Raw genomic sequence first — 20,281 nt, forward strand, 5'->3', positions numbered from 1 at the left:
AGCTGCGGTGTGTGGGAGAAGCCTTGGCAGCTGGGGATTTTCCATCTGAGAGACCATGTGTCCCCAGGACCTTGCAGGAAGTGGCACTTGCCAGCTGCCACGTGTGCATGATGTGACACGGCATCACCGCGCTGAGGTGGCCCAGGGAGCAGCTGCTTTCTTTCCCCTGCAGGGTTCTGCAAAGTGAAGCAGTCCTGGGCTCCTTCGTATGATGATATTGGCTTGACTCACCTTTCACACCAGTGCCCAGCAGAGCATAAAAACCACAGAAGCAAGCTGCAGTAAAAACCTATTGTCTTCTCTTGTGTCCTATACATTTATCCTGTTTGTATTTGGTCCTAAACAGAAATAATTATATAGAAATAAATTAACCTTCTGTGTGTCTTGGAATTTAGCAACCTACATTGTAAGTCCAGTGAGATTCCATAGCAGCAAAAGATTTTGACACAACTGCCTTGAGACCCTATGGGAAAAGCTAAAACTACATTTTCTTTTTTAAAGATTAAAAAGAAGAGGAAATATGTTTAAAAGTTTGTTTTCTTAAATGGGTATCTAGACCCATGTGAGAAAGAAGAGACTACTTCAGCTGAAATGTGAGTGGCAGTAGCAGGTACACTCGTGAGGTGGTGGAGGCAAGAGGCACGAGGCTGCTTTTGGTGATGATATACTCAGTGGGGAAAACAAACAGCTGCGAGTGGGTTTAAAGTAGAAAAACAGTGTGACTTCCTCCACACCTGGTATGCAGGGGGTGTGCAGAACCAGGACAGCTTGTGCATCTAGGGGCAGGGAGGTCAGGGAAAAAGCATTCAGCAGGACAGAAAAACAGCTTGCTACACACACTGGAACCCTGTTTTTGCCATGCCCAGCATCCCTGATGGCAGCTTCCACCATACTGAGGGATGTGGTGCTACACAGCATTAAGCCTTGCTGAGGGCTGCAGGCCAATGTGCCTGCCCACAGCAGCCGTGCCTGCACAGGCAACCTGAACACCGGCCTGATGCTGATGCTAGGCCTTTTTTTTACTAGCTGCCTCTCCCCAGCAATGGTGCCTTTGGTCAAGTTTTGATGAGTTCACCAGAATCTGGGAGTGCTCATTACTAATATAAATATGTCCGCTTTTGTTGTGGAGACCAAATTTGAATGTAAATGTCCTTGTTGAAGAAGGAACTCTGCTTAAAGACATTCGTAAGATACAGCTGCCTGTTCCATAAATAATTTTGCTGGTCTGGTTCAGCTGACCTGATAAGAAAGAAGATTAGGGCTGTGCTCCATCTTTGTAGATGGGACCACGTGCCTCTGCACACAAGGTAGTCCTTTGGACATGCCGTGTCCACAACGTGCCAGTAGAGAAGCCAGGGCCAGGTCTGCCATGGCCCAGACAGAGCAGCTGGGGTGCAGGAGCTCAGCCCCTCAACTGTCACTTGCTGCTGTCTTCCCCCAGATCCCAGCAGTAGTGAATTTACCTGATGAGATTGGCCAGGCTGTGGAGGTGACACCCAGTTCCCAAAATGACTGCAAGGAGCCATCTCTAGACACCTCTGCTCTCCCTTACCACTGCCCCTGCACACCACCTGTCCCCATAGTGCCTCCTGTCCCCACAACTGCCCTGTCCCCTGACCAGCCTCCAGGAGGGGGCCTGAAAAAGCCAGACACATGCTGGGTTTCACTTCAGTGTCCTGGGTGCATGATGCTGCCCACCGGCAGTGCCTGATGACCCTCCACAGCCCTGCAGCAAGGCAGGAATGCTGACAGGCCTTTAGCTGTTGCTAAACAAATGTTTGGTTTCAATGCAAATGCTTGGTTTCGATAGCTGAAATGGTTGAATGCTAGCTAAAATCATGACCAAAGACAGGGATAAAACAACAAGCTATCAAGTGATTAAATCCTGGAGACTAAAGTGGGGCTGCAGCCACCTAGGATAAACCATCAGGGCCCAACAAAGAGTGTTTTCTGCTGGTGGCAGTGGCATTAGCCCTACCATGCCACATGCCACACTCTCCCAAAACAGACCCTGACCCGGGGTCATGGCTTCGGGCTGATATTTCCATAGGGGTCTCTCTTTGCTTCCCCCTGCCACTTCTCCATCTCCATCCCACAGCTGTGCCTCACCACCAGGTGTAACAGCTTGGGCACCCCACCTGCCAGCCCCAGAACTTCCCACATTGCCCACAGCCAGCACTGTTCTTCACTTTTAGCAAGCTCCAGCTTTTCAGTGTTGCAACAATATTAGCTGAGTCTACCGGAGAGACTCATGATCTGAAAAAAGGGGCAGGTTTTATTATAGTTGTCTGTCCTTTCCTCATAAAAAACACTGCTTTTTCATCTTCTGGCTACACTGCTTGTCAAGCTGCTGGTCAGGAAGTGAAGAAAATGGCTATTCGTTTAGATGTCAGAGAAGGTGTCATGGCTGTCAAACATGCCGGTAATTCAGCATCATGGGGAGCTGTGGGGTGGCTGCAAAAACGTGGATGCATTGTTCCAAAAGTAATACCCCGGCAGTGAAAAGAGATTTAAATGTTAAATTGAGTTAATTTACATTGAGTTAATCACTGTAGAACTGCCACATGCACTCACCCGGCTTTGTCCTTGGTCCCAATCCTCATCTGTTGCTGCGCACTGAGGATCTGCACTGAGGTCAGGGATTTCCCAGACAGAAATGCAAGCATCACAGAGCATCTGCACAGGGTCACATCCATCTGCTGTGTTTGCGCACTTACTCTGTGTACTTGCTCTACTATGAGTCAGACCTAAGCAGTAAATCCAGCATGCCAGCATATATGCAACTACTGTGCATGCAGAGATTATCTGTGCTTCATGTGTGCACTTGCAGTGATATATAATCTGGATGATGAAAACATGCAGATGTTCCTGACCAACATTCAGATATCTAGATTATCATTACATAGCTCAGAAAGTGTGAAGGGACCTGGATGAGAGGATATGAGAAAATTATACTCGGTTAAAGGCTCTTTTTCCATGCCTTAGCTGTGTAGAAAGGACTTTGGAAATACTAATAGGGCCTGCAGAAATTTCCTCAGTAGAAGTCTAATCGCACATTGCAATCAGACATACAGCTACTCCTGAGCAAATGCTTCATGCCTTAGCTGACATGTGGCACTGAGCTAATACAAGTTGTGCAATTACCCACCAAATGGTTATCACTGAAGCGATAGCTTGTACAGTAGCAGCTTTCCAATAATGGAAAACAGAATCAGAGACCCTTACATCAGCTGTGTAACTGTTTAAAATGCATTTCTACTACATTCTAGGATGGGTTATATTTACACCACAGAAACAGATAACAAACATGATTTTGTAAAAGTAAAATTAATATGATTTATTACTTTGCCTACAAAAATGTGATTTATATTTGTAAAAGTTTCTGAAATACATAAAGACAGAAAAACTGGATAAAAAGAATAAATGTGCCTTTTTAATGGTTGCTTATTGACCATCATTAATGAATAAGCTCAGAAACAAGATTTTAGCCCTGGAGTGTTGGACATGAAAGTTAATTATCACTTTGCAACCTCTTAAATATGTCTGTAATATCCAAACAATCAGGATACAGTGATCTCTGTATAAGATAGCATATAGCAAATGTTCCTCTCCCATGCCTCTTCGCATGCTGATCAAATGACGCTTGCTGTCCTGGAACTATATTTCATCCACATGTTCTCTCCGTCCTCATCCACTCTTCCCAAGAACAACAACAGAGAGCTCTGCATGGGTATATTAACAGTGAGAAAGTGATGACTGGTTACATGAGTCTGGACTTGCTCAGGCTCACAGCTGGCCAAACAAACCTCCCTGCATGCTGTAGCCCGCTCTTCTATTGATGAATCACAGCAGCAATTGAAGCATTTAAAAACAATAAACTAGTTTCTACTAGCCTGCGATTCAACCTGCTGTTTTAAGGGGGATATGTTGTAGTGGGTAAAGTAGCTTGAGCCCTTCTCATTTCCTTAGCTCTGGCTGGTATCGGCTGGTGTGTATTTGCAGCTACAGGGCTGACAAGCTTTCCCATTTCTGTTGGGACTGCACCCTGCGTATATTTTCCTCTTCAGCAGGCACAGAACTTGCTGACTGATTTGAAACAACTTTGACAACTCTCAAATATATTGTTCCTTCAAAGTTCCTGCAAGGGTCACAAGAACAGACAGCTATTGGATGGATTTATAAGTGAAGCTTAGACCTTGAGAATCTGTGGATATAATCTGCAGAAAGAAAGAGACAGATACAAGCAATGAGTACAAAGCATGAAATCAGGTTTCTTACAGGGTTCTGTCTATTGGTTGATTTAACAGACCAGTATTAGGATGTTTTGCTCCCTCTGACGATTCCCCTACACTTTTTCCCCTTACAACTCCCCTTCAGAATAATGTTCCAGCAGTGTTTTATTCTTATATCGAATTTGATTCAAATCAACAAGTAGTTCGAAAAGCTAAGAGGAAAAAGAGCTACATATACAGACTCCTCACCAAGGTGTGTAAATAAAATGCTTAAAAAGTAGATGAAAGAACTATGGCAATAAATCTTGTTTCACAGCAAATATTTTTTTTATTATTATTTTTTATTTTTTGCTGCTGCTCATAGAATAACTTAATTTATGACAAAAAGTTTTATAAAAGCCCGTGTGTTTCTCATGGGCAGTTTACAAAAGTAACTATATACTGAAAATAGTTGTAGTTTTCTTCTTTGGCTTGTTTCTCTTTTATCTGGCTAGAAATTTCAGGTTCACCAAAGGACTAACATGCAGAAGCTAGTTTTTTTGTTTGTTTGTTTGTGTTTGTTTTTGTTTGTTTGTTTGTTTGTTTGTTTCAAGTCTCCTGATGCAGAATTGTTGGTCCTGGGTGGACTCCTCATACAGTGCAGAGGAGCATTGTATGCCACAGGGGATAAAAGAGGAGGGTAGACAAGCTGTTGGGACACTGCTAAGAAAGGGGTTAAAACTCCATTATTTTACTTCTCCTTGAAGGCAGGTATCTCAGTACTTTCACTCAGTATTCCCAGGCCTTAATTTACATGAGAAAGAACATATCTGTATACCCTTCCTTCCAATACATTGAGTGGGCATTACAGTTTTCTTCAAAACCATGACTGCTGTTTGTGTTTACATGCTTGTAAAAAGTGTTGGTATCTAGAGTGCTCAAGGGAATGTCAAAAGCAAGGATTTTTCCCTGGAAATGTGGGGTTTAAATTCCGTGAAGGAAAAAAAAAAAAAAAAAAAAAGGTGAATATACCTGTGTAAACAGACCATAACTCAGTTAGGCATTTTCTCCCTTTGCCAGATACATAAAGGCCTTCTTTTTCACCAGCTATGTTTTGAAAGCTGCCATTGCATTTTGAATCTAGTATGCTCAGTTTGGAGCTTCCAAGAAAACCTGCTACATTAGGTTGTTAAGGGGAGACAAACAGAAAAAAATACATTTTACTGATCCTGATGGGGAAGAGAAATGAGGCAAGCCTCAAGCTACTTGTCGCTGCCAGTCTGGGGGACTTCCATGAGCAGTTCAGGCACTACTAGGACAGAGCAGTGGCTGGGATGAACTTTCTGGGGCTTTTTTAAAAATGTTTAACTCAGGTAGTGATGTCCTTTTATTGGCCCAAGAGAATTGTTTGAATTCCTGCATGTCCCAAAGACTACAGTTATACTAAATGTCTCTGTTCTTGGGAGAAAAAGCCATGCACTGGGTGTAAAGAGAAGTATTTGCACCCTGAAGGCCCTGGGACAAAGGAATTTGAGCCTGCAACCTTCACCTTTTGCTGAAGCTAAAGGCAATACCCCTCAAGTTTCTTAGCAATCTATCCTAGAATAAAATGCTTTTCCAACCTCAAATCTGTCTGTTAGCATCACCCTGATCTTGAGGGGAAGATATACAAAGCAGAACACCAGTACTATGTACTGCCTTCCATCAGTGGTCTGATGCCACCACTGTCTTGTTTCCAGGTGGTTGCCAATATCTGATACTTCAGAAAGTACTAGGTGAGTAGGGGAAGTAACCAAAATATATCTAGAAGGGAGAAAGAAGGAATTCTTTCATAGCCCAAAGGCGAACATGTGAGCTCCTCAGGACTGATTTCAGCCTGTGATTTGGAGTCTCCCACTGAAGGACATTTATCAGCAATTGGATCTTGTCATGCCTTTATCAGTAGAAGTTTAAAAGCTCTCTACTCCCAGATGTCCATCCTGTATGCTATCACTTGTACAAAACATGTGAATCACCTTGGGCTTTTTTTTTTTTTTTTTTTTAAAGTGAATAAATTACGGTCCTTTTGCTTCCACCACTATGCTTTCCTTGGCAGCCCACAGGAGAGCTTTCTGGCTCCCCTTTGAAATGTCTGTAGTATTTCCTCAGCCTCTCTTTAGGAGTGAGGACCAGAAACGCATGCCAGCTTCTGGCAGTGGTTAACTAATGCCATACACAGAGGTAAGCTCACATCTCCATTTCTGCTTTCTAAACAACTTTTGACAGAGCATTTCACTAAGCATTTATTAAAGGTAAAAGCAATAGTGCTCCTGCAGGTAAACTCTGCCTTCAGGGAGCAAGTCCAGGCCATTCCTCAGGAAGGCACTTGTATTTACTCACCCAGGATTCAGGAAGGTTTGGCTCAGGCCTCTTGAGCAACCTTAAGAAGCGAATTTGACCTTTCTGTGCTGCCATCATTCTTACCTCAGCCCTGTTTCTGTAAGACATGTACAATACTTGTGCTGCACTGGTCCCACCTGCTTTATCTACAGGCACATCTGCACAGATGGTAGCTCTGCCTGCGCTCTGACTCAGACGAGTGAAAGCCTTCTCCAGGCTAGAAGCTGTTTGGACGTGTTACTGAAGGCTGTGCCCATGCTAATGCTTCCTGCTTCCCCACAGAGAAATTAGGCATGTTGAGTTATTGAATTTACTGTTGTGGGTCTCGTCAAGCATAAAAATCACCAGCGCTCTCCAGCATGGAGAGCTCCGGTGCCAAAGCAGTCTCAGGTCTCACATTTCTCTTGTCCAGCATCTAAGCGTGCCCTGCATGCACTCAGCCTACTTTCCTCTCTCCCTCCCCCATCCTCCTGAACAGCACGCACGAGGGTTGCATTACTGCAGACAGATCAAGATCTTAAAACCAAACAGGCTGTAACGAACCCCATGCTAGGGAAGTAAGTGTTTCATTTTCCCAGGAGCTGGGAACATGCTGTCCTCATGCCGCTGCTCAGGAATGCCATTGTGACACAGCATCATGATCCTTTCTGGTGACACGGGGATTCCTCGGCCACACATCTTTGGATTGGGTGTCCCCTGCATGCCTGGCTGCCCCAAGGGCTCTCCTGAGAGCCACAGCTCCAGTAATGGCAAAATAGCAAATCTCTCATATGTTGTCTATGCAAGCTTCTACCCCGCAGTGAGTTTAGGGTGAAGTAGTGTGTATACTCAGTCTATAAAATTACAATAAATTACATGCTGCACTGGCAGTGTTGTGGATTCATTGCATCTGGGTAATAAATGATTATCTTTGGTGGGGATTGCTAAAAGTAATCAGTGTTGCTCCTAAACCCTTTGCTCTTACAAACAATAAATAATAACAGCAGGAACTGCAAGCTTCCTTCTCCCCACATTACCAATAGTGGTGGAACAATGTTAATATATGACTTTACCTTTACTAATATTGAAATGATAACTGAGTTTCCTGACACACCTGACTTAAAATAGCCATAGGAGATTCATGAAAATCTTTCAAAGTGTGGGTATATCTGGGCACTTTAACTGCACATAAGTAGCAATCATGCAATGTTTCCTATAACTTGCTGTGACTTCCCTGCACTCTCATGCTGGCTACTGAGCCTGTGACAACATTACAGAAGGGTTATGTCTCTCTAGCAGAGGTGATGGCAATTAAAGTCGGTAAACTGGTAAAAGAACACATAAACTAATAAAATTCTGTGGAGAAGGTTTTGGTATTGTTCCTGAATCATGGCCTAAACTCATTTATTCTTCTGTTTACCGGTTTAGTCATTTATTTGTAAGGTTTATGTCTGGGATTTTCATGGTTAATTCCTCTGAGCAGTCAGCCACCAGGCTTGTTGTTGTAAATATGAGTCTAGACATAATTTAGATTAATTCACCCTAATGATGCTGTCAGTATGAATATATTACAATGCAAGTGCATAATATGCAGTTGAAATGCAAACTCCAAACGGGCTTTGCTGTGACCTGCCTTGCTGTGCCTTAACATACTGTAATTATTCTAGTAGGAAAAGTAATGGGGAACATGTTCTTCCTTTAGTTACTAGGGGAAGCCTTTGCAGAGGTGTGTGGAGTTTAATGAACTCCAGACCATATTTATTCAAGGGCTGATCCTACAGTGTTGTCTGGTTTCCCTTTAACAACCATTGCTCCTCTTTTACTCCTCTTTTCAAAAGGATTACTGAGAAAAAGCTGTGAATATCTTTTTGGTGCTCATCTTCATTGGGTGCTCAAGCAACAATTAAGCTGTGGCCACTGTCTTTCTGCACAGGTAGCACAGTCTGAGAGACTGCTGGGCTTCCTATCCCAAACTTTTCTTTCTTTCTTTGTTTATTTATTTATTTATTGCTACTTATAACTTATCCCTTGATGCTTAGCTTGCAAACAGCATGCAGGAAACAATTACTTTAGAAGGCATCCCATCATGGTATATTTAAATGTAACTGAACAGAAACATTTCTAAGATAATTACATAAAATTCTCTGTATAGGGTCTAAATATCTTTATCAAACCAGCTTGAATATGTCTATGGCTTGTGCACAGGCTGTTCCCACCTAAAGAGAATTTAATTGGCATACAACTGGAGACTATAGTCAAACTGCCACATGTGCAAGACACACTTATGACTGAGCAGGAGACAATTAAAACCCTTTGTAGCAAGAGAGAATGGGAATTTCTAGAAGCTGTTGCCCAAGGCAGTTGGCCACATGGCAAACCATGGCCAAAGCCAAGGAACGTGGTCTCAGAGGCTTCCTTGTACCTATTGAAAGCTGTTGCACCAGAGACTAGAAGAAAACAAATGGTAAGATAAGCCCAGTCACCTTCATCTGGGATGGAAGAACAGAGCTTCTTATAGCAAGAACTCACAGGAAAGCAATCCTGGAAACAGGGGTCAGGGAAAGTGCCGGCTGCTCTTAGCTTCTACTGCGCTTAAGGGAATATGTTTGCTGGCAATGACTGGGATTGCAATGAAGGGAAATGTCTGATTTATGAAGCTATTTTATACTCATAACAAAAACAATTCTTACAGAATGTTAGCTAGTTTATCAGACTACTTGGCTGATATGGGTGTGTAGACGTACATATATATGTAGGTATGGATGTGTATCTATGCTGACTCTGCTGCATTTTTGCTTTGATTTGATTCTCCAGGCTATCCCAGGAGATGTTCAGTTCTCTCCAATACCTCCTCAGTCACTGGAAGATGTGGCTGCTTGGCATCTCTGAGGACTGATGAACTGAAGCTCTCAGCCCACTCTTGTCCATACAACATATCCTGTCATAGAGTGAAAAGTTTTAATACTTAGCTACCCACTTGGGAGACAGACAAATTTAGAATTTCAGAGTAAATGAATCTGAGGAACATAACAAGTTAGATAATGAGCTCTAGGCCACACAAGATCTCTGTACTAGATAGAGACAAATAACCTAGAATTTAAGAATCTCATACTTTGACCAATACCCTTTAAATATCTTTATAGAAAGCGTATGATTTAAAAGGTGTGGAGGTTAAAGAAGGAACAAGTCTAGCCTTTCCCGGGAGGGCTTCTCAAAAATTATCTCTCTTGGAAAGAGCAAAGAAACCTGTTCCAAATTTAATCTGATGACACCAAATCACTACTGGGTTGGTTTGCAGGTATAAATCTACATAAGCACTGAATGCCAACCCTGCAGTACTGCAAACAGACCTCTCACATGCCTACATAAAACCCTGCAAGTAAAAGAGTTACTTTCCTCAGAACATTTTGTAAACCATTAATCTAGTTTATCCTTGCATGAGCAGTTAGTCTTACAAATGCTTTTCCCCTCACCTTTCCAGCAACAAACAAATCACCCTATTAACTAGCTAGCTTTAGGTGTATGAAAGACATAGGCTCAAAAGCATTACTTAATTTTGTATAATTCTCTTCATGTTTTCATTCCAAGAATTTCAGTGATTGTGGAACAGTACCATAACGAGTGTACAAGAAAGTCTACAGGAAGTCAATAAGCTATATGATTATGCATGACATTATACATGACATGAGAGCTTGGTCCAATCAGATTACCACAGTGCCATTTGGTCATAAGTTCCTTGTTCTGTTTTTAGAGACATGGAGCACTATCATAGTCTAAATCCTTCAGATATCATGGTCTAAATCCCATAGATCCCTTCTGAGCAATTATTTCAGGTAAACATGTTTTAGCATAAAATATCATAAAAGCCTTCTTTGGTTCAAGTTGAAAACTAATGAATTTATTGGGGGTGCTTACTAACAGGATGAGGTGCAGGGATCCATGGGGTCCAGGAAATGAACTATAATCAGCTTTTTTGTTTGTTTGTTTTGGTTTGTTTTGTTTGTTTTGTAACTGTGCAAACCCTTTCTCATCAAATTCAGGTTTGCACAGAAGGAAAAGAAATGGAATCAATTACCTTTAAATTAAAAGTGGTGGGTTTTTTAGTCACCACTTCTTTTTAAGGTCTCAGACACTGGGCAAATAGTATCAGAAGTAAAGTTTTCACTCAATTTATTTTCTAGGTATTTCTTTCACTCAGACCATTCTATAATCAAATAAAATAAAACTTATAAACTTTGGTCCTTCTTGCAGCTATGGGATTACTGAACATTGAGCTCAAAGATATTTTTACAAGAACAAGTTTTCCAGGGCTCTTTCTGCTGCTCTCTCCTCTCACAAGACACTTGACAGAATAATGATCAACTATTACAATAGATCAGATGGACACTCAGTCATCACTGTGCACACCTCTCTGCACGCCAGCTCAATAGCAAAGATGCTGGCAAGCAGCAGTGGCAGCACCCTGCACGCAGGACAGGCTTCCATGGAGTTTGTTTCAGTTTGGACACTGAAAGGGTTAAAAACCATACTGAAATCTCTCCTGACTATCACAGGCAGTTAATCTTACTTTAAAAGAACACATTTCGCCTGTAGACATCACTGCCTGGGGGTGTGACTGAGCAGAACAAGAGTGGCCAGAGGGGCTTTGCTACAGCAGGCACAAGACGGGTGGCCCAGGGAAGGGCTGAAGCACCTGACTGTCGCCACACACCTCACCACTCCCCCCTGCAATGGAAATGAAGCCCCATCCCCCCTAACTGAATGCTGGGCAAGGCACTGTCAAAACACCCCCAGGCTTCAGTGAGATCAGGATTTCATTTGTCCTTCTGGAAGAAGAATAATGTAGTCCACTGCAGGGAATTGAGGCTGACGTCTCCAGGTTATGCTTTAGAGCCCCCCCCCCCCCCAACAACCTGCCTTGTGCTGAACATGAGCTGTTTACACTCTGATGCCTGCAAAATCAACCTGAGTGTTACGGAGAGATTTCTTTCCCAAGAAGGTGATTACGAAATGTTTGCTAATTCTAGGAACTGTGTTAAATTGTTCCCAAAGAATATATCAGCATAAGGGCAGAGAGAGCTATTCCCAAAAAATAACTAGGCTACTGGGGTTTGGTGTTTTTGTTGTTGTTGTTGTTTGTTTGTTTGTCTTTTCTCCTTCTTGCTGAGCATCCTCCAGCAATATGCATTTACTTTAAATGTATTTTTCTGAATGCATTTGAATTGATTATTGTCAGTATACTTCTATCACAGGGAATTATGGCGCATAATTATAACTCAAGCTGTGCTGCCTCACTGGATGCGGTCAGACAAGATGCAGATTTTATTCCCTAAGTGTAGGAGAATACAAGTATTTCCGTAGCAAAGCATTCATGTTTAAAAGAAAGTCTCCTTGAGTGTAAGTGTTTATAATTCCAAATTCCTTTAGAGCAAATATTTGTGTCTATAAAATTAATTTACAAAGGATGGGACAGGATGTGTGCAGAAAATAAAGGTCAAAACCATAAAAGTGAACTAAAAAGAATAAAACTAAAGTCCTTGAAGTACGGTATGTGATTGTTGTGCATGTATTACAGGTATGGGCCATTTGGAAGAAATAGCTATACCTGGGTGAATGTAAGCATGCAGTTCAGAAAATGCATGCAATGTAGGCTGCTATTTCCAAAGCTCATTGTGTATGTGTGTGTATGTGTGTGTGTGCACATGCATAAAGGAGAGGGAGAGGGAAAATGAGGGAGAGAGTGGGAGGAAGATAGGTAGAGAGACAGAATCCCCCCTCTTTTTTTTTTTTTTTTTCCTCCCATCAAGATGATTATAGTGTCCTTAGAAAAGAGAGTGCTCTCCTAAAGATTTTCACTTCAAAGAAAAGTTCTCAGTGAAGGCTCATCCTCTCCTTCTCTCATTAGTAGGCAGAGAAGCCTTTAACATAATTGATAATCTAGCATAGAAAAGAAGAGGAGTGTATTTCTCTACCAAGTCAGGCAAAACATTTTAAAGGCATGTGACTGAAGTGAAAGAAGAAAAAGAAGCAGCAACACTTTAGAGGACTGTAAACATAGACATACAAATACCAATGCAACTCAGGTACTTCTGGCTGCTTAGTCTTATACCTCTATTATAAGACTCCTGTGGCAGTTTCATTTCTGGCATCAGTGTCTCTGTTTTCTCCACGTTTTTTTTTTCTTTAAATCTACATTTTAATTCCCCAGATACACTGTGTATATGAGAGGGAAAATAACTGCTACCTGCCTGCATCTAGATGTTGATGATGGTTCATGCCCCAGGTGCTTCCAGACACCTGCACTTTGACACACCACCTACAACTGCAGGTGTGCGCCTAGGCAAATCTCACAGCTGCCCAGTGCTTCTCCATAGAGTCTGGGCTGAATCCATCCTGCACCCTCAGTTTGTAAGATGCACATATGAGTGGCTGAAAAGAAATGACAAAAATGCTTAGCTCCCCAACCCAGTTTATACAGTCATGTCCAGCAGATCTCACTTCTGCATGCTTATGAATGAATGAGTCCTATTCCAAATTAAATGAATCCATGTTGAATAAATATTAGTATGGTTTTAATTATCCCATTCATTTAGGGCCAAGTCATAACCTAAAAGGTTCACTTTATTTAATACATCAGGGCCTGGAGAATGTCCACAGCCTTTCGAATCTTATCTCAGAGATGCCACTGGTCAATTTTTATTAATTTCTCAAAGTTACACTTGCTCTTTTCCTTTTGATATGCTCTGCAAATGGATTTTGTGGCAGCTTCCTTTTCAGTACTGAATATTTTACAATCTTTGGATTTAATTAGCTGCATTTCCATGTTATTACATCAAAGTAGAAGCTACTATTTAATGACAACAACAAAAATAAAGACTAAAGGAAGCCAAAAAAAAAAAAAAGTCCTCTATTTTTTTCTCTCCCTTAAAAGAAGACTCAGCTAGCACAAAGGGGAATTGCAGGTCCTTTTACTTCCAGAGCCAAGAGCACAAATAGGACAATGACGGTGACATAATGAGCAATTCTGTAAGCCTGGGAAACTATCATTCGGCTAGTTTGCATTACAAAAGAGTCAGTGTTACTTAATGGACAAATACGGGTTAAGAGATGCTAGGTCTGAAGCACTACTAATCTGCATCAAATATGAAATCAGCTGTCTACTGTTAAATGCCAAGTCTCCTGGCATACAGAAATACCTGAATATGGACAGATACTTCTCCCTGTTTTTCAATATCATCCTTGTGGTTGCCAAACTATATATGAACTGTAGAAATTTTACACAGCAGAAGAAAAGAACGAGGAAGGAGAAACAGATTTACTGCCTGTAGTAACATAGCAGATGTATGGAATGAACATTTATGAAAAAAAGAACTATATATATATGACAGAATTTTTACAATGCCACGTCTTATAAACATGCTGTCAACCCTAACCTATACTACCCCATCTTTTACAGCATTTTTGTCAGTCACCTCACAAATATAAACTATATACTTACAATTTTTATCACTTTCCCAGTTAGTATCAGAAAAGCTACCAGATGAGAACAGAAGAAACATCTGTTTTAGTCCAAATGCAAGGCTAGAAGGCTAGAAAAGGCACAAAAACAATGTGAAATGGACACATTAAGTGTTATTTAAGAAGGCTTTTACTGAATATGCTTTTTTGGTTTCTATGAATATAAGCAAACAAGCTTTATGTTTTAAATCCATTAGCAAAAAACATTTTCTTCCAGTTCAGTGTGGCACATAAGAATGCCTCAATATGAGTCATGCTAGAAGTCAGCTTGTCCACAGGAGAACTGCTGAGGTCTCTACCACTTAAATCTAGGGCTCAGAAGTAGTTGCCTCAGCACAATTGTGTATATTAATGAGCAATTGTTATTTAGTCTAAAAGAGGGAAATGTTACCTCTCTCCATTCACCAGTCCTTTATTGTGGTAAATTATGGACACTTGACAGTTACCAAAATATTCCTGAAAGACTAATAAATTAAATTAAATTAAATTAACAAAATATAAATGTAAATCAAACCTTTTCTGAAGTTAATCAGGACACAGAAGAATCAGTGTATTTCAAGCCTGTGAAACTGAATAGTGGATCTGGAAGAATAATAATAATAGCTAAAAAATATATATATTTTTAAAATCATACCACATCAAAGGCATTTTCATTTGGAATGAATCAATTTCTGCAGAATTGCTATGCCTTACTTCACTTTTTACCTTTTGGCAACTTTTCCAAAAATGGGAGAATTTTAAAGGTATGATGCAGAGAGACAAAAAAGAAAATGCAATAACAGAGCAGAAATGTGATACAGGTGATATAAGATAAAATAAGGAAAGGAGAGCTGTTAAGTCCTTTCCTGCCCGAATAATTCAATACGACACAAGCACTGAAATGATGTGGATTTTTTTGCTTGCAACCAAAAACCAAAAACCCCTCAGAAAAGGTAACCATATCCCACAGCTGTCAAAAGCCCAAGCAGACCAAAGACAGAGAGACCCGTGGGAGAGGGTGAGAATCTTTTTCCAGCTGGAATGGCACCCAGGTTACAGGGTACTCACTGTCCCTGCTCCTTGACATGCCTGACTCCTCCTTCTGTCACAGAACCGCTGTCACCTGGAGCATTGCTTGCTGGGCAATGGCATGGGGAGGCCGTGCTGGAGTGCAGGTGATAGTTGGCATCTGTTCAGCAAGCAACGTGGAGACAGCAAGCAGTGGAGTCTGTCTGCATCTTGTTTTGTCTTTGCTGCTCACAGGGTAGTCACTCGCACCAAGCTCCCTTATTTGCTCTTACTTATAAACGTGACCTTCTCAGGGTTTGGCTCATAGTTGCTCGCATTGGATTTCCATAAAGCTGGGCAATGATCAAGACTTCATTTTTCATGTAGCTCCAGGGAGAGTGTGTAAAATTGACATTGAAGCTAAGTACACTAGATTAAAAGAAACAGCAGTGCATAATAAGTCCCAAGTCACCCTGTTGTAACATCAGAAGAACAGACTGAAAACAAGAAATTTTTCAGCAGTGCTTTATGGCTCAATATTTATCATCACAAAATGGTATTTCATGCATAATGACAGGAAGTAGCCAAACATTAGAATATTTCAAGCACGTATAGAATTTTGATTCCATGAAGCATAACATAAAATAACTGTTCTGGATGAAGCCTGAGCAGTTGATGATATTTTTTACTATTGTTTTTGTGATCCATATGGCTCCTGCTCACCCTTATGTCTGGATCTATATTGGGTAGCAAAGTGCCTTTGGATTATGAGATTGACCTGACCCTCTTTGACTCCAGTTTTGGATGCATGCTCCTAAGTTTGGTGAGTTAGGTTTAATCTTTAATTAAGGACACCTTGTATTCTAGATAATAATTTAGCATTAAGCTGAGATATACCAAGCCTTTTTAACCCTTGATGTTGTGGCTCAGAGGAGACAGTACTGAGCAAAGGCCAGAAATACAAATTCCAAAATTCAGGGGTAGAAGTTAGATGGCAACTTCCAGTCAAAACCCTTTGTTTGCACATATCTTGGATAGACAGCCTTGCATACTGGTGTACAGATGTGTATGCTAAGCTTCTAACAGCTCCCATGCATCTACAAGTATGAAATCATTTTCTTATGTCTAACGTAACATCAAGGCCATGACAAAAGGTTGTGTGAAAGAGACATCTGTCCTGAGACATCTGAAAGAGACATCTGAGACAGCTTAAGTGTACGGGTACAAAATCTCCTCTCCCACTACAGCAAGCTGGCTGGCTAGAGGTGGACCTTGGTACTTACTGCTCACTGTAAGGCCACAAAGGTGAAGATACCATACCTTTGGAATCAGTTATTAATGTGTTACTGCTGACTGGGCTGCTAAATTATTACCTTTTAAAACTCTGCCATGGAGATGTCAGTGTAGCTGCATATTTACCTTGCACTCAGTTTCATCCCAATAAGATAAGTGTCAACGTATTTTTGTTGTCTTTTCCTGAATTCCTACCTAGTGGGACAGGGAGTATTAAAACCAGCAATCGTGGAGATGTGGAAGACAGAACATTTTTGGGGAACAAACTGGATGCTTGTAAACTGAAGAAGCTGCTGTGGTGCCTCTTTCTAGGAAACAGTATATTGAAAACATCAGCCATTTTACATGGGGCTGTTCCATTTCTTAGACATTCAGTTAAGAATACAGTGTGTTTGAAATCCACAGAGTATTCAAGATAGTCCTGAAACCCTTTACAGTCCATCAAAAAAATATCCCAGATGGTTGTTCTTCTAAGGACAGATTGGGCAATGATTTGTCTGAAGAGAGAGAGCATTTCTATTGCTCGGGAATGACCTGTGGGGAGATCTGAAAGGTTATTTAGTGAGTATAAGTATTCTAGCTTAAATGCTACATACCTCTAATTCAAGTCTGCCCACATCCTGCAGAAAACTCAATCAGATTTGACCATTTTCTGATTAAGTCTGAGGCTTAATCCACTATGGATGAAAAAAAATTGAAACCTTGGCCAAAGAGCTAGGTTGATGCAGTTAATTGTAAGCAATGGTAGGCTCTTTCAGTGAGAGACAAAGCAGCACTGGCAACTCTTTGTTCTTGGTAGGGTGAACAGCTGATGATTTGAAGTCTTTGTTCCTTTGTTTGTTAGATGTCTGAGGGGGTCAGAGTCTGCCCTAAGAGTACTCTCGTGCAGTATTGTGTCATCTCAGTCATCCTGCTAAGCTTGCATGTGAGTCTTACTTAATTAATAAATGGCAGATATGTATCAGTATGCTAATGATTCCTGGCTCTGCATGTCCATCTCCTCTGACCCTTGCCACACAATGACATAAACGACATGGTGTCTGCACAGATTTGGTGCCTGCCCCATGAGCAGTAACTGGCTAAGCCCCCCTCTAGCTACAATAAGAGAGAAAAGTTCCATTGTTGATGGGAGAACTGGCAACAGTTCCCCTGTGCTACTGGTCTGGAGGCACCAGCCTTTTGCATTTAGTGTCTGGTCTTGCAGTGCCTGAACATACAAGGAGGACCTTTCTGTCTGCTGCTGGTGAAAAGGGTACAACACCTTCTTGCAGTCACATTGGATACATCTGCATGGGATCCAGGGTAATTGCTTTGTCTGCAGTTTGAATGAACCAAAACCTGAGAAGCCAGGACCTCAAGCTCAAAGCTGTTACATCTCAGCATCTACCGGCCTGTAACTGTGAATGCACTTGTGTTTTGCCTCAACACACAGTGCAGGTATTGCCTCATCTACCAAAAGCCTTAGTCACTTTGGGAACAGGCTGTTATCATGCTCACAACAAAAACCTGCCACCTAATCCCCTGGGAAATTGAAGCTGATACAGCAGATAGCTGCCTTTGACTCAGAAGTCTTGGTAGAGGTGCTTTGACGCTTAGGTTTGTTTGATGATAAAGATGATAAAGGGTAAAGGTTAAGGATTTGCTTTTATCATGTAGTCCTTGCACTGATTTCAGAGCTGTTACTGGAAAAAACATTCTCTTTGGCCATGATGACAACATAGTATTAACTAAAGATGTACAACTTAGCAGGGAGTAGTTGAGAAGCTACCTCCATCGATATTATTTAAAAAAAAATCTGTTTGAACATGCCCAAGCCCAGATTTGCTGCCCTCCTAAATACAGTATGAATTTTAACATTCCTCTTGGCATTTGAGAGGATGCAGGTCAAAAAAGTAATGTATTAAGCATTTTTATGTAGGGAACTCAGTCAATTATTTGTGGTTTTGAATTAATTTATTTATCATCAAAAGAACTGCATTTAAAAAAAAGATCATGAAAGCAACAATGGAAATATATAACAGAAAATTAGAGGATTTGCACATGAAATGAACACTGATGGGTCAGCTGTCTGTCACTGGGTGATAATGAAAGCCCCCAAATCATACAACAGCTATTTATAAAATGTGATAAGGTCAATAAGAAAAAAAAAAAAAAAAAAAAAAAACATTAAACATTAGAAACTTATATCTGTCTGAAAAGACATGGTGAAAAATATGTCACAAAATAAGCAATTTGCAATTTTGCAAATATTTCACAATGCTGACATTGTCTTATGACTCCTAACTAAATCCAGCAGTACGGTATGCTGAGATATTCAAATGCTGCCATTTGTATAAGAGCTGAATGCAAAGCAGTTTTCTGATATACAGGAATTTTTGAGATTTCAAAGCTGAATGGACAAAGAGAAAAAATTGAAATTCTGCGTGATGTCACAATAATAATTAAAAAATGGTTGCTGCAATCCAAATATTTTTTTTCCTGATGATTTATTTAAACCTTTTTCATGGTGCATTAATAAAAATTGCTCAAGAAAAAAAAAATAATAATTTTATGTCACAGAAAACTTTTTCTTTAAAGAATCAGAAAGAGTTATTTTGACAATTTGGAATTAATTTATCCCAAGACTTACTAAAATCAACTCTTTTCTGTGAATAGTTTCAGTTCTGACATATGGAATTCTGTAATGAAAAGTGCTTTTACTGAAAATGCTTTAATTACTTTTACCTTTCTTTCTTTCAATGGTTTTCATGGCAGTGTCTGACTTATAACATTCTAACATAATAAGAATTCTCTTTAGATTCCTAAAGAATTATCTGAATAATTTTCCATGTTAATTTGGTTTATGATAGGTTACAATAAATTTGTTAATCATATTTTTTTCCAGTATCTTCAGACATCTCTGTATTTTTGATCAAGAATACAATTTGACATAATCAATTATGGGATGTGCCTCAGCACTAATGTTAATTGTTAATGGGTATTTTTGACATTATCTGAACCAAGACATTTGTTATAACTGATCAAAGGAGTTTTTTTAGACTACCTCAAACTGTATGAAATACTGAGACATTCATGTAGATGTTTCTACTATGAATTCAGATTTTATGAATACATAATTTTTGGAATTGCATGGAGGAAAATTATAAGGTTCCTGAAAAACCTGCATAGTAAAAGTAAAAAAATGCAAAACATAAGAAAGAAGTTCAAAGACAGATTGTTGGTTGCACCAGATTCCCAGCATTGAGATTTTCAGAAGATGGCATATCTTATATAGGAATAAACAGACTTTTAGAAGTACTGGTTTCTCCAGCTGACAACACTGAGATCTAAAATAGTGACACATCTTTTTCAGTACTGTGCTCAAATATACAGAAGCGAATGCCTGTGTCACATGGGAGACTCGTAACATGAGCAGTGAAACATATCTTCCACAGGCTACCTAGCCATTAATGTTTATGGAATGTAAGCAGAAGAAAAGCTTCTAAATTATCCAGGTTAAAATGGTTCCATATTTTCACGTCAATGCAGTAGTTTTTATATGCAAATGTGTGTCACATAAAAATTCATTAGTAATGCTAGCTAGATGCTAAAGAGTATTACTACCACTGCCTACAACTGTTACTCAGAAAAATGCAAGTCGTGTTGTGGAGTGGTTAATATGGAAAGGCTGAAGTCATCTGGAAAAACAGCTTTGTTTGGGGGTGTTAATTATCTCATATATTGGAAATCTGTTTCATTTCACAAAAGTACGAACAGAAAGTGGCCTGACACATCTTCCTCACACTTCCAGACTACAGAGGGTTGATCTTGAGGAAATTAAATGTTTCTCACTTCAGTGATGTGAATATTCACCTCACAGTTCAATCCTGGTATCAATGACATGGAAGCAACACCTTCAGTCTCAGCAGCAAGTT

General features: G+C 40.4%; 1 long non-coding RNA gene across 1 annotated transcript in view; it reads right to left on the reverse strand.

Moving 5' to 3' along the window:
- The window catches only part of LOC106015283 (uncharacterized), a 43,751-nt gene that overhangs the window by 22,632 nt on the left and 838 nt on the right, over positions 1–20,281 (reverse strand). The window contains exons 3-7 of the long non-coding RNA XR_011808367.1: positions 15,135–15,503; positions 14,602–14,669; positions 14,068–14,158; positions 12,818–12,998; positions 2,575–4,217 (exon numbers count right to left, since the gene is read on the reverse strand). This is a non-coding gene — a long non-coding RNA (uncharacterized lncRNA). The remainder of the gene's footprint in view (positions 1–2,574; positions 4,218–12,817; positions 12,999–14,067; positions 14,159–14,601; positions 14,670–15,134; positions 15,504–20,281) is intronic.

Source organism: Anas platyrhynchos, chromosome 3 (genome assembly GCF_047663525.1).
Source record: "Anas platyrhynchos isolate ZD024472 breed Pekin duck chromosome 3, IASCAAS_PekinDuck_T2T, whole genome shotgun sequence".
Classification (NCBI taxonomy): domain Eukaryota; kingdom Metazoa; phylum Chordata; class Aves; order Anseriformes; family Anatidae; genus Anas; species Anas platyrhynchos.